The sequence below is a fragment of the Crocodylus porosus genome, unplaced genomic scaffold, assembly GCF_001723895.1.
Source record: "Crocodylus porosus isolate Cpor-Errol unplaced genomic scaffold, CroPor_comp1, whole genome shotgun sequence".
NCBI classification, from domain to species: Eukaryota; Metazoa; Chordata; order Crocodylia; family Crocodylidae; genus Crocodylus; species Crocodylus porosus.
In genome coordinates, this window is record NW_017728916.1 from 11,670,479 (window position 1) to 11,685,215 (window position 14,737).

Sequence of the window (14,737 nt, forward strand, 5' to 3'; positions counted from 1 at the left end):
CAGATGAAGTAATCTGACCAGACGCATGCTCAGTCTACAGACTGCATGACATAATCGGACTAGAAATTTCTTTAGAGAAGACAACCTGATTGGCTACCCGGTTGTCATAAAAGACTTGGGGGGGGGCCTCCCAAGGGGGTTTTTGGTTTTTTTTGTTTTTAGTGAAAAGAGAGAGGGAGAGAGAGTTTTTGGTTCTGACAGCGGTGCTGACAGGGAAGATTCATCCTGAGAGCAGAGGCTGGCCTGACAGGGACTGCTCCTCAGGAGGGCTTTAAGCCCACTGGTCTCCTGTCCGAACCCTGAGAGCAGAGGCTGCTAATGCAGGGACTGCTCCTCAGGAGGGAGACCATGCTCAACCTGCGAACAGATACTGCCTTAGCAGAGACTGTCTCACAGGGAGAGATTGACTCGATCCTGAGAGCAGAGGCTGCGGCTGCAGGGACTGCTCCTCAGGAGGGCTTTGGGCCCACTGGTCTCCTCACAGCTACGATTTTGCGATTTATTCGATTCGTCTTGATCTGATCATTCCGTATTGATCTCTGGCTAACGAATTAATTTCTGGCTTTGACTTCAACCACGATCCCACATCTCAACCACTGGCTATGACATCATAACTCTGACCTCCACATCGACTTTGGCATCTTAATGATCACCCGTTTCATCCGCTTTGGACTGGCGTCACACCGTTCTTCACATTACAGTTTGTTGTTCGTCTCCCGATTTAATGAGCTGTTGACTACCCCTGGGACTATCAAGTTGGGCAGCCGCACCTAGCTCCGGCTAGAAAGCAAGGGCTCAGCTCGAGAACCTCATGGGCCAACAGACCCTTTTGTCGTTCGTACGTTTGTTATCTAACTGTAACCGAAGCAAGCTTCTCTGCCTACGCTCCAGAAACGTAAGTAAAATAAAAATCCATCTTTTGAAACCGCATGAGTCCCGTACCGCTCAGACTCCTCGCCGCTAATCCCGCCTGTTCCGATCCGATACCACCCTTGGCCCACCGTGACCTTGGGGCCGCTGTTCCCCAACAGAACTGTATCTGGGAACTGTAGGAGTGAGGTGCTAGGACTTGGAAGATGCCTCCATATTTCAGACAAGCAAATGAGTGTTTGGGTGCCTCTCTGAGCTGATCACAAATGCCAAGCATTTGAAATTTCTCTCATTGTAGTTTTTGTGTGCATCATAGTATGGCAGTTGCTGAGTTCTTGTAGACAGCATAAGATAAATCATTGTCAATATTAGCACTAGCGCTGGGTTTCCTTTGCATGTCTGCACAACAGTCATTGTGATGCACTGTGATGTTGCATTGTGAAGTTTCAACATATAGGGCAGAGGTAGCATTTAGTCAGTTTCGCAGGATAGAACACCTTCAAAACTGACTACTACGTGCATTTGTTTTGGGTTACCCCGGAAATAATATATCAACAGTCATTTGCACCAACTCATCTATTGACTGCATTGCTAATACTACTCCCTGGTTAGCTGGAAACTTATTCCAAATCTGTTTATGCCAAAAGCCATATGGTCACTGAGCACTGCCACCTTTTTCCTCTTCCCTTTTCCATTAATTTGATGTTTTCTAGGTCTCTCTTCTCTCTGAGCCTCTGGCCAGCATCATTAACATCATATAAAGCAGTAGAGTATCCCAATGAGCTCATTTATTCCCCATAAACCTAATTTCAAGCTTTCCATAGAGATTATCAGCCTCTGTACACTCATATTGTTCTTCATCTCTGCAGCTAAGAATTCTCTGTAGCCAGAGGATTTGCTGTTATGATTTTGCCCAGCTCTAGCTACCAGTGTACAGATACCCAGTGTGGAATTTAATAAAGATGCTGCAACAGTGTGCTCTGGTAGGAATGACATCGTGACACTCTGAACTCATTATCCATCCCTTTGTTTAGAAATCTAGAACTAGTCTCGTGACAAAGCTACTTATGGCCTAAACTGGAGATTGGATGTGAGTGCATGGATTAATCCTCCAAAGACAGCAATCCCTTTCTAGCCAGATGAAAAGGAATCTGCTTACCTGGTGCCACTGGGTTGAGAGAAAGGAGAAAGTCAGCAGAGAAAGTGGGAACATTGATTCCAAATTCAGCTATGGAGCCTGGACTCCTTGGGGACAGTTGCAACTGAACAAGCCTGTTGCTGTGAGTAGAGAATAGAGAGATGCTGTGAGGGGCATCTGTTAGGATAGGTGAGGGCAGCATAAACAGAACCAGATTGCAGCATGAAGAAAAAAGTTACCACGTGCAAGGAGAACTCTTTCAGCAGAGGGAGGATTCATTCATTCAGGAGGAGAAATGACTCCAATCAAGACCAGCATGTTCTTCTCTGACATGCTCATATATGCCTTACTTGGATTTTGTGCTTTACTTGCTGCTTCTGGCCTGGGTGGACAACTACAACCCATAGCTCATTTCATTTACTACTCTTTTCAACCTCTTAGAAACCATTTTAATTAGAAGGCAGAGAAATATTGCGTGGCTACTGTTGACTCAGAAGACAGGTAGTTAGTTCAGACTAACAGCTGGTTAGTAGGGCTGTGTGAAATGGCTGTGTTTCATTTCAGATCATTGTTCTGTTTCGATTCCGCCTAATCTGTTTCAGAGTTTCGATGCTATTTTGACATTGATTCAGAGATTTGGATCTGCTGGGAAGAGGCAGGCATAGCTGGGCACCTGCGGGTTCTCCTGTGGCTGTGCCTCCTTTTCCCCAGGTGTGGGGTGCTGTGGGAGAAGCCCCCATGGCTGCTCCACCTGCCCCCAGCTCCTGGTTCTTTAAAAAAAAAAAAAAAAAAAATAAAAGCCCCATACTCACTGGCTGTTGAAGCAGCGATCAGGGCCTCTGGGGACTCATGGCGGAGCCACCCCCCCATGCAGCATGGGGCAGTGGGCAGTAGTGAGGATCGCCCACCCGCACCCAGTACCCACACAGTAGCTGCCTCATGGTGTGGGTGCAGTGTGGCTCAGCAGGGTGCTTTGTGCTGTTTGGGAGCCGGGGCCCCTGGGGATGAGTGGTGCTGGGCTCTGGCTGACAGGTGGAGTGCCTCAGCTCCCTGACAGTAAGTGGTTCCCTGCTGAGCTGTGAGTTGCACTGCACCTGCCTGATGCAACAGCTGTCACTCAGGTGCCAAGGGGGGGACAATCTCTGCTGCCCCTCACTGCCCTGTGCTGTGTTGGGGGGCTCTGCCATGAGCCCTCAGAGGCCCTGATCACTGATGCCAGAGCCAGTGAGTGTGGGGCTTTTTTTTGGGTGGGTGCCCTGCCGAGCTGCAACAGAAGTCCCTATGGCTGCCCTGCCTGGCCCCATCCCCCGCCTGGCCCCAGCCTCCCAGCAGTTTAAAAGGTGGGCTGCAGGGCTGTGCCAAACTCTTTTCAGGGGCATGGGCCACCAGATCTGCATGTGGAATGACAGCAGGCTGCCGCTGCCAGCTGGGGCTGGTGCTCAGTGCAGCCCATGCCAAGCGCCGGGAAAACTGGTGCTGCCACTGGTCCCAGCTGGCAGTGGCAACATGCTGTCATCCCATGCACAGATCTGGGTGTCTGTGCCCACTCAGAGGGCTGTGAGGCTGTGCCAGACTCCTCCCAGGGGACGCAGGCTGCCGGATCTGTGTGCAGGATGACAGTAGGTTGTCATCCCTCCCTCAGAGCACTGGGATTGGAAGGGACCTCAGGAACAGATCACAGACACTGGTTGGCTACAGGTGTCAATACCAAAGCAGTCCTTTCCCCTCCACCCACCGAGTTTCTGTTTCCCTGTGAGCTTGCCTCTGAAACATCCCAAAACTTTTCTGAAACATTTTGGATGGTTTTGTTTAATTTCAGAGATGTTTCAGAACCTTCCATTTTGTTTTGGATTCAGTGTTTCAGGCACTGAAGTGGGCTGAAACACCTTTGGAATGAAATGACTGTTGAAGTTTCGCACAGCCTTACTGGTTAGATAACCTGTGCTCATCTCCAGCTGGGAAATCATGTGGCTACATGCTTGAAGATGATCATGTGGTAGTAATTTATGTGTAAACTTTTGTCTATCACATTCTATGTGCATCTTAGTACAAAGCCTTCTGAAGCTATAAAAATCAGAAGAAAATACCCTGTTTTCAAGTGTGGGCACAAATTAGCCACCCAGTTTTGAATATGACACTGAAATTAGAATTGAGACACTCAGGTGTCCATTTTAAGTACCATAGAGATTGGCCACATTTAGGTTTCTTGAGTTACTGTATTGGGCTCACACTGCATTTTAAATTTGTTTGGGCAAGCATTTTTAGGTACAGAAATGGTTAATTTCTCCTGAATTTCTTTGTATATTTCTCATACTGCATTGTATTATGCAGTGTAATCCATCATAAATAGATAGGTATTTAGAACAGTAGTTCATTGATCACTGAACATTCAAGTACTAGTAAACCTGTGATTTTTTGCAATTTGTATTTATTGGCCATTCACTCCGCTTTTATCCTGTGTGCATTTTTGAGGAAAAGTATCTCAATCTGCCTCAGCAGCACTGTTAAGAATAGAAACAAGTTGGCAGGTATCAGTTTTAATCCTTTTTATCTGATTTACTGTGAAAGTCACCTCATTTGATTTGGGCAATGATGATACTGAATGAGGAAATAGGTGGTTCCAAAATATGATGCGTTTCTTATCGGGGACTTCACTTTATTGTCTAGCACTTAAAAAAGTAGAATATCCAGCAGGGAAGATATTGTGTCATCATAAAGCAACTGTAGATTATAGCAAAAAGGCACAATAGCAGCTGGAAAGGAACATGCCGCATAACACTCAAAGAATTCTGAGAATAAGTTTTGCTGAGTTGCATAAGTATAGGCAATACCATTAAACCTACTTAGTCACTTTGAGACTCTGCAGACCAGGGATTGGTAGAACTGGATGTTCAGAGATAGCAGCTACTGGTCCATGTTCCTTATTCCCTAGTAGCACTATGTCAGCTGTAGGCCTGGGCTTCTCACAGCCCAAAGCAGTTTCAAGGGAAGCACTCTGATTCTATTCCACAGCAGCTAGGCTTTTCTGACCAGGCTCCCCTTACCAACACCAGATTTCCTAGGAAGCATTGCTGAGTCCCTGAGTGGAGATGTGCTGCTGGATGCTTCATCTTTGGCATAGGACAAGAATATATCTTTCGATTTACTTATTCAAGACTGATGATGATTCTGTGTGGTACTTCTAGCCTCCGTGGATTGTCTGGCAGAGTGCTCATTTGCTGTTTTGCATTCTATGTTTAGCCAATTGCTCCCATCTAGGATCTTATTTAGGCTCTGGTTTATCAAAGATTTTAAGCACAAATTTACGTTTTATCAGCGGTACTTATGTTCATGTTTGAATATTTTGCTGAATCTAGGCCTTAAATAAGAGGTTGTAAAACACCAGCTTTGTGATGGCAGCCAGTGGAAATTCAGCTCTGCATTAAGCACCAATTACTGTTCTTATTGCTAGTCTCCATGGGTGCAGTGGTGCTGGAGACTGAACTCTCCTAGGCCAGGTTTATTTTCTCATCTTTACTGCTCCCCTTGCTGAAGAAGGCGGGCTTTTTATTTGATAGAAACATCAGTTCCTGAAGTTTACTATGTGCAGCATAGGTCATTGAGTCATAAGATGTGAAACATCTGTTTATGTTTGCAGTAAAACATCCCACAGAGACTGAATCTTTAAAAAAGGCAAAAATAAATGTGAACAAGCAAAGGGTCAAGTGGAAGCATTATGATTTTTCTGTGGTATAGCAAATGCCAACTACAACTTGTAACATTGTCTTTCCTGTAGCTAATTAGCAATGCACAGAGATTGTCAGTGGAAGTAAACCACTGTATTTACTCTAATCCAAGATGACCCTGAATTTAAGATGACCCCCCCAATAATTAGATTCTAATTATCATGGAAAAATTGGTAATCTTGTTATAATTTTCCATGTATATAATTTAATAATTGGAGGGTTGTCTTATTGGAGCATCATCCCTCCCACTGCTTTGGGGGTCAGGTAGGATGAAAAGATCAAGCAGCTTGCCTTCTGCCTATGCCTGCCCCTCTGCCACTGGTTTCCTGCCTTGTTATTCCTCCTCCTCCTTGCCCCCGCAGCCTTGGTCCGCTTTGCCCCCCATCCTCCACTCTCCACTTCATCTACCCGGTTGGGGATCCTCTTGACCCCCACTGCCTTTCCTCCCTCCTCCCCCCAGCTTCTGCTCTGTGCTGGCAGGCTTCATCCCTGTTCTAGCCTGGGGCATTGAGAATGACCTCAGCCCAGCCCCTGTACCAGCTGTGTAGGCTGCGCGCTGCTGCTATGGAGCTTGGCTGTGACAATGCTCAGTGCCCCAGGCTGTAGTGTGCATGGAGCCTGCCAGTGCAGAGTAAAGGTCAGGGGAGAGAGGGAGGGGGCAGTCGGGGAAGCAGAGGCTGTGTTGTTGGGGTGGTGGTGGAGAGATGTGGAGAACAGGATGAAGAGGGGAGATGGCAGAGGTGGCAAGAGGGGTGGGGGACAGTCATAGATTTCATAGACATTAGGGCTTGAAGGGACCTCGGAAGATGATCGAGTCCAGTCCCCTGCCCCAGGGGCAGGAAGTCAGATGGGGTCAAAGGATCCCAGCAAGATAAATGTCCAAATGTCTCTTAAAGAAGTCCAGAGTTGGTGCTTGCACCACCTCTGGCAGCAGTCTGTTCCAAGCCTTGAGGGCTCGGACAGTAAAGCAGTTCTTCCTTATGTCCAGACTAAAATGATCTTGGAGGAGTTTTTGACCGTTTGACCTTGTCATCCCTTGGGGTACTTGTGTGAATGGGTGTTCCCCCAGATCCTGATGTATACTCCTTATATACTTATAGGCAGCCACCACGTCCCCCCTGAGCCTGCGCTTTTCCAGGATGAAGAGTCCCATAGCTCTCAGCCTTTCACCATAAGGCCTGTTTTCCTGCCCTTTGGTCATGCATGGGACTCTCCTTTGGACTCTCTCAAGCTTCTCTACATCCTTTTTAAATTGTGGAGCCCAAAATTGGATGCAGTACTCCAGCAATGGCCTCACCTAGGCCAAGTACAGTGGGAGGATGGCATCCTGAGGTTTGCTTGAGAAGCGTCTGTGGATGCAAGCCAGAGTTTTGCTTGCTTTACCAGCTGCAACATCACATTGGTGACTCATATTCATTTTGTGGTCAATCATGACCCCCAAATCCCTTTTGGCTGTGGTGCTAACAAGTGTAGCACTGCTAAGTCTATAAACATGCTGTGGGTTTTTCTTCCCAAGGTGGAGTACCTTGCATTTTTCAGTGTTGAATGCCACTGGTCACGGCACACCACGGTGATTGGCTTCCATCAACTACCACTCTCTGGGTCCGACCTCAGAGCCAATTCCCCAGCAATCAGATTGTGATGTATCCAAGGCTGCAGTCAGCCAGTTTTTCTATGAGATGATCATGGGACACCAGATTGAAGACCTTTTTTAAAATCAAGGTATATGATGTCAATCAGCTCTCCCTTGTCCAGGTGATGTCACCTAGTCGTAGAAGATGAGATTGGTGAGGCAAGATTTACCCACAACAAACCCATGCTGGCTATCCCTCAAGATGTTGCCATCAGCCAGTTTGTCAAGAATGGCCTCTTTGATAATTTTTTCCAAGATGTTCTCTGGGATAGAGGTTAGGCTGATGGGCATGTAGTTCCCTGGATATACTTTCCTCCCTTTCTTGAAGATAGGCACCACATTGGCCTTCTTCCAGGCACTTCACCTGTGTGCTGCGAGTTCTTGAAGATCCATGCCAGTGGTTGAGCTATGATGCTTGCCAACTCCCTAAGACCCTGGGGTGTAAACAGTCAGGGCCCGCTGACTTTAACGTGTCCAGGCTCTCAAGGTGTTCCTTCACATGGTCCACATTGATGATGGGTAGCAATTCTCCCTTGCCCTGGCTGTCCTGTACTGTATTGACCAGGGCCATCCCTTGGGGCTGGTGAAAAAATGATGCAAATACCCATTAAGGAGGTTGGCTTTTTTCTGGGAGTCGGTTGTCAGTTGTACCATATGGTTTAGCAGGGGTCCACCCTTGCTATTCCTCCGGCTTCCAACGTATCTAAAAAATGACTTTTTATTGTCCTTGATATGTGTAGCCAGTTGGAGTTCAGTCACAGCCTTGGCTTTCCTGGTTCACTCCCTATAGGTCCGGACGAGTGCAGAATACTCCCTCCTTTGAGATGGATCCAGTCTTCCATCCCTTATAGGCCTTTTCTTTTAGACACAGGAGATCCACTGGTTCCCTGCAGAGCCAAGGGGGCTGCTGTGCCCTTTTGCTGCCTTTCTTCCAAGATGGGGTAGACATTGCTTGTGCTTCCAGGATTGCTTCCTTGAGGAACAACCACTCATCCTGAACTCCCCTCCCCTTCAGGTCATGGTCCCTTAGGGCCTCGCCAACAAGCCTCCTGAGCTTGTCAAAGTCAGCTTTCCTTAAGTCAAGGACTTCTGTATTGCTGACTGACTTGCCAGCTTTACTGCAGATAGTGAAGGTGATCAGCTCATGGCCGCTATCTCCCAGCTTCCTTTTGATCATTACATTACTGATTAAGTCATCCCCCATTGCCAGTAACAGGTAGAGCAGCGCTTTGCCTCTCACCAGTCCATAGACTTCTTGAGTAAGATAGAGCTCATCTATGCATGAGGAAGCTTTGTGATCACTCGGATTTGGCCGAGTGGTTTTCCCGTAAGATGTCTGGGTAGTTGAAGTCTCCCATGACACCCATGCACCGGGAGTGTGCAGCCTCTGCCAGTTCCCTGGTGAATTCCTGGTTGAGCTGATGATTCTGGCTAGGAGGTCTGTAGTAGACTCCCACCATTGTGTCCCCTGTGCCACGTTCACTATATATTTTAACCCAGAGAGTCTCCAGTCCTCCACCCTGGGTGCCAACTTCGGCTTCCAGGGACATGTAGCTTTCCTCAACATAGAGAGCTACACCTTGGCCCCTTTTGTCCACACAATCTCTCCTGTACAAGGTATAGCCATCTATACCTGTGGCCCAGTTTATAGGTGGAGTCCCAGCAGGTCTCTGTTATCCCTATGAGATCATAGTCATTCTTGTTTAGCAGGAGGACCAGTTCCTCCTCTTTAATCCCCAAGCTCCTGGCATTTGTGTACAGGCACCTAAGTATCCCATTGTAGGCCCTTACCTTCCTTACAGATCTTTCTGGGGCTAGGGTAGGGCTGGGTTCCCTTAAGTGCCTTAGCCTGCTGGATTTGCAAAGGTTGTCCAGTGGGCTTGCAGTGGTGGTAATCCCTCCCAGCCCCCAGTGGGCTTAGTTTAAAGCCCAATCGAGCAGGTCAGCCAGTGTGGCTGAGAAGAGCCTCTGCCCCAGTGCAGTGAGGTGGAGGCCATCTCTCTCCAGCAGACCACTGCTTCTATCACCAAAGAGCAGACTGTGGTCATGGAAGCCAAAGCCTTCCCGATGACACCAGTGCCGCAGTCTTTGGTTGACTACCTCAGTCCTTCTCTCCCTCCTCAGCCCATAGCCTGAAACTGGGAGGATCAAGGAAAGCACCACCTGCGCCCCTAACCCCTTAAGCCCTGCTCCCAAAGTCCTGTAGCATTTCATGATCTGTTTGGGATTGCTCTGAGCCATATCATTCATGCCCACTTGGATAAGGAACATAGAGTAGTGATCGGTGGGCTGGATGAGTTTAGGGATCCTCTTGGCTACATCCCAGATACAGGCTCCCAGGAAGCAGCAGACCTCTTGGGCTGAGGGGTCAGGGTGGCAGATTGTGCCCTCAGTCCCCCTCAGGAGGGAGTCTCCCACGACGACCACCCTGAGTGGCCTTAGGGAGAGCAGGTATGGTAGCTGTGGGTGAGCCTGTGTTGCCAGCTGGAGCTGGAAGCTCTGCAGCCTCTACTGGGGCTGCAAGAGGTTCATACCTATTGTAAAGCTCCAGAGGGGAGGGCACTTTGGTGCAGGGGGCCTTGGGGCCATTGACCGCCTTGGTCCAACTCTCTGCCCGTACAGTATGGGAGATCCCTGAGTCTTCCCTTGTCCTGGAAGGTGACCTTGATCTATCTGCTGCCTCCAGGTGAAGGGCCTGGCAATAGGAGTCTATTTTCTGCTTGCCATCCCTGATGGCATGTAGTCTCTGGACTGTAGCCTGGAGCTCCTCTGTCTGGTGCCTCAGAAACTCCAAAGTGGAGCAGACCTTGCTAGGGGAGGTGGCCATGCTCCCTGTTCCATTTACCTGGAAATATGCCAGGCAGCCCCACAGCCAAGAGTCAGAGGCTAAGTCAAGTCTGCGTGGAGCCCAGAACTATGGGTTCCGACTGGGTGGAGACCTCTGCGGTGGGCCAGTTCCCTGCCCTGCCAGAGGCTGCAGACTCCAAGGGGACTCTCAGGGTGTGGCGTGTGCCATCCACATTGTGCTGCTGGTAGTCCAGCTACTGATGGGCCTAGCTTCCCTAGGGCTTATGGGTAGGGCCTCAGGCCCTCCTGCTCACCTTCCTGTTCAAACTCCTATGCTAACTCATGCACTGGGCAGACAAGCACACTTGTTTGTGTGGCTTCGGTCGCATGGCTCCCTGGTGGGCTAGGTGAAATAGGAGCCAGGGTGGGGTGAGACCCTCCTTGGCTCCTTTCAGCTGCCTCCCCGGAGCTGAGCTACACTAGTCCCCTCCCACCACAAGCCCTGCTTACCTCCAGCTGTGCTGGGGGTTGGCAGGGTTCTTCATGGCTGCTGGGGGTCACTGGGGGGCTTTGACATGTGGGGGCACAACAGGCTGACACCTGTGCATCTCTTGCTGCTCCAGGAGCCAACTGTGGCTTTTTTCCCACTGGCAGGCCCTTTTAAATTGTGTGCATGCACAGTGGACCCATCGCCACTACCGTGCTGCTCCTGGGCAAGAGGGGGGCCCTACTGGGGGAGTTTGGGGGACCTTGATCTACCGGAGAGGGACCAGTAAGTACCCTCTCCCCCCCTCTTCTCTTTCCCTGGGGGGGAGCTGGGGCAGGGTGAGACCCTTCTTTGCTCCTTTCAGCTGCCTCCCCACAGCTGAGCTACACTAGTCCCTTCCCACTACAGGCCCTATTTACCTCTGGCTGTGCTGGGGTCGGCAGGGTGCTCCACAGCTGCTGGGGGGCTTCAGGGTGTGAGGGTGGAACGGACTTGCACTCGTGTGTCTTTCACCACTCCCGGAGCCAACTGACCACAGGTAGGGCCTAGAATCTGAGTCACAGCAGCCACCTGCCCCTTCCACCAGGCTCATATTTGATTGTAAGATGGGGTGCATCCCCCATGCTAAATATGGAAAACCTAATCTTAAAATTGAATAAATATAGCAATGCAATTGAAGGCAATGTTATAGTAATGAAAGTGGTTTTGCTTATGATGAAGGCAAGGTACAAACTGGAGGAAAGAGAGTTTCTGGATTATGCCTATAAAAATACCTGTAGCCCAAAGTAAAGTATTAATCTTCTGATGGTCACTGACCCAAAGAATTTATAATCTAAGTATAAAATGAGATCACAGGTGGATACAAGCAAGGGTGTGCAAGGTGAAATGAAGTAACATTGATCAGCATGAATGGTGGTTTCAGAACACCATCAGTCTGTTGTTCAGGTTTTTGTAGGCATCATGTTAAGGAGGGATCTGAAGGAGGATAATGAGGTCAGTAGCTGTTCCCAAGCATAAGGGGCATCATGGCAGAAGTCATGAGGATGGTAGTTTGAACATTTAACGAGTGGGCAATGGAGGCTGTCATCGTAGGCTGTGGTCCAAAGCAGGTGCTGTGTTTTTGACTGTGAGTAAACACTTCCAGAGTGCTTCCTAAATAAACATTACAATTCCACATGAATAGTATGATCACCTCAGCTTACAAATGGATAAACTGAGGCAGAGATGTGAAGTAAATTGCCCAGGCTACCCAGCAAGTCGGGGTAGAGTTAGGAATTGAAGGTTGGAGTTCTGATTTGGATTTCCCTTCTCTAACCAAGATAAACTATAATGAAGATGTTTACTTGCCTTTCAAATGGTACATATGACTATGGCAATAACAATGAGAAATGAAACTCTGGATGATTATGTGAGTAAATAATAATAATAATACATTCTGGGACATTTAGGAATCACTCTATTGCCATAATTGTGTTGTACATTATGGCAATGGAAAACACTCAGGTTTGTTTGTTTTTTTTCATTCAGAACCACTAGCCCCTAATTCTTGAGCCATGTAGGAGAACCTTTCCTTGCCACTGGCCAGGCACAGCCTAAGATGTATAGCTGAGCAATTCTGATTTTATTCTGTAGATGGCAATGGTGCACACTTCAGTTCATTAACATATTGTACTTGGTGTTCCATGGATGCTCTAGGAAATAAAGATATATAAAAGGGTTCAACTAGAAAGCAATAAGAGCTAAACCTTTTAAACACACCTCTATTATGCACAGTCACAGCACAGCAGCACAGAAAAAGCCTTAGGACAGGCTCCCGGATTGTAGAATGAAATGAAGAGATGCTGGAAAAAGAAGAGGAATATGCTGTTTTAACCTCTCCAAGGAAAATGTGCTGTTGGTGTTGTTTCATTTTAAGAAATATCACCTTTGCCCACCTATTGGAAAAACTCCATAAAGCCAACAGAACCTGTCAAGGGAACTTTCCACCATGATATATCAGGCAGACATCCCAGATAATTTGGTACCTTTTGAGAAAGTAGTGAGCCATGGAAAGCCAGGTATCCATCTTGGTTGGCACTTCTAGAGCTGAGTCCCATCTATTCATAAAAGCCATCCCTTCTGTGCTGTAAAGTATGTCAGGGCTTGGTTGGTGCTACTCATGGTTTTGATTAACTGAAAATAAATTTGAAACTTTAAAGAAAAACAAAACTATATTTGTGAGAACTGCAGAATGTAAAGGGCATCTGGCCAGATTTACAAAAATACACAGTTGCCTGAAAATGCAGGTCAGGGTCTGGTGGGTTTTTCAAGCAAGTTAGCTGCCTAACTCCATGGATTATTTTTCTCTGGGTATAAATTTTTCAAAATGAGTCTCAGTGGCTTCCCCAGTTCTCATCAAGGGAGCCTTACTTACTAGTTTTATGCAATGACATTTCCCTTTACTGGGGAAACTGTCTATTCCTCCCATACTTTCCAGTCCAAAAGAAGATTGCAACTGTTACCGGTTATTAGGCTTTCCTTCTATTGCTGAACAGAGGTTATGTAAGTACCTATACTATGCTTTGTGTTAATTCCCATAGTAATCAGAAGAACAGGTATGTGATGTTTAGCCACAGGAGATAAACTGTTTGAATAGATGTTTTGGGATATATCTGTGAAAGCGAGTAACCTTTAATGATCTTTATTTTGTCTTTCTGTAAATCTAATGCATTTCCTATGGCTTATAATCACAATTCATCACTAAGTGATTTTCCCCAGGCCAATTTCCATTTATTATTTAAATAATCTAGCAACAAAGAGGATGAGGTATTCTGTAAGAAATTACATGAGCAAGTAATCATTCTGTCTTCATATCCCCTTTGGGGAGATTTAGTAGATGTGAGATGACCTCCTTGGCTTTGCACCGTTACCACTGTAGGTGTGGGTGGATAATATGAAACCATTGACATACAGTCAAAGGCAGGTCTAGTTAAGTGTGTTATACCTGAACCTGAAAATGACTTGATTAAAATGAATGTGAGAAAAGAGCAAGAGATATATTGGATGTCTTTGCTAGCCAGCAGAAAAACTATAGTCTATCCCTTTTAAAATACGTATCACTTGGGCTAATGGTGAACGAAGCTTGCTGCCTTCGTTGTATTGTAACCTCAAGGCACCTTGAGGGCCTTTTTATAGTCTCTTTGCATGGATTTAGGAGGAAATATATTGCCCAGTAAAATGAGAGCCAGGAGACTTGGGTTGTGTTATTGACTCTGCCATTAACATTCTATATTACATTATGCAAGGTTTTTCACCTGGGGTAGCTTCCCCCCTCCTTTAATGGGCATTATGGTTCTTACTCGTCTTTCATAAAGAACATCCTTTCATGATAAATATTAAGTATTTTCTAGAATATATAGGAAAATATCAAAGCAAATAATACAAACATATCCTGTTTACCTGATGTTTTTCCTGTGAAATCCCAGAGCACTTTGCAGGTTGCTGCAGGATTTGTTTTCTCAAAATTCACTTTAACTTTTGGAACTGGGAAAAGACTACGGGATTTTGTCATAGCATATCATCACATCACATTCAAATGTAGCTGCCTTTGAGGTAAAATAGAGCAACATTTAATGAGCAGTTTCTACAGATAAAGTTTAAGGAAACAGAAGGTAGTTATGCAAACTGGAGTGTGGCCAATACACTGCAGTTATTATGATCTGGGCCATAACTATTAAACAGTATATTATACTTGGCACTAGATATCATAAATGATGTGGAAACCTTAATGGCTTCTGAAGAGGGTAGGTTGCCCTAATGTCAACCTTATTCCTGACTAGCACATTGTAATGAGAAGATTGAACAGAGCCAAGGGATCTTACCTAACCACAAGTAGTAAGGGCCTTGACTTTGGTCCTGATTTCATTCAGTTACTGCATGTAGGTAGTTTAAAATAGATTTTACATTTCAACTCATCTGATATAAGAGTCTGCAAGGGGAACAGTGAGCAAGGAGTTGTGTGTTCTGTAGGTAGCATCTGTGGCGGAAACCCACCTTGTTTCTCCCCAAAATCTCTGCCCTGTGACACTGTGACTAAAATCTCTGAGCAGCAACCATTT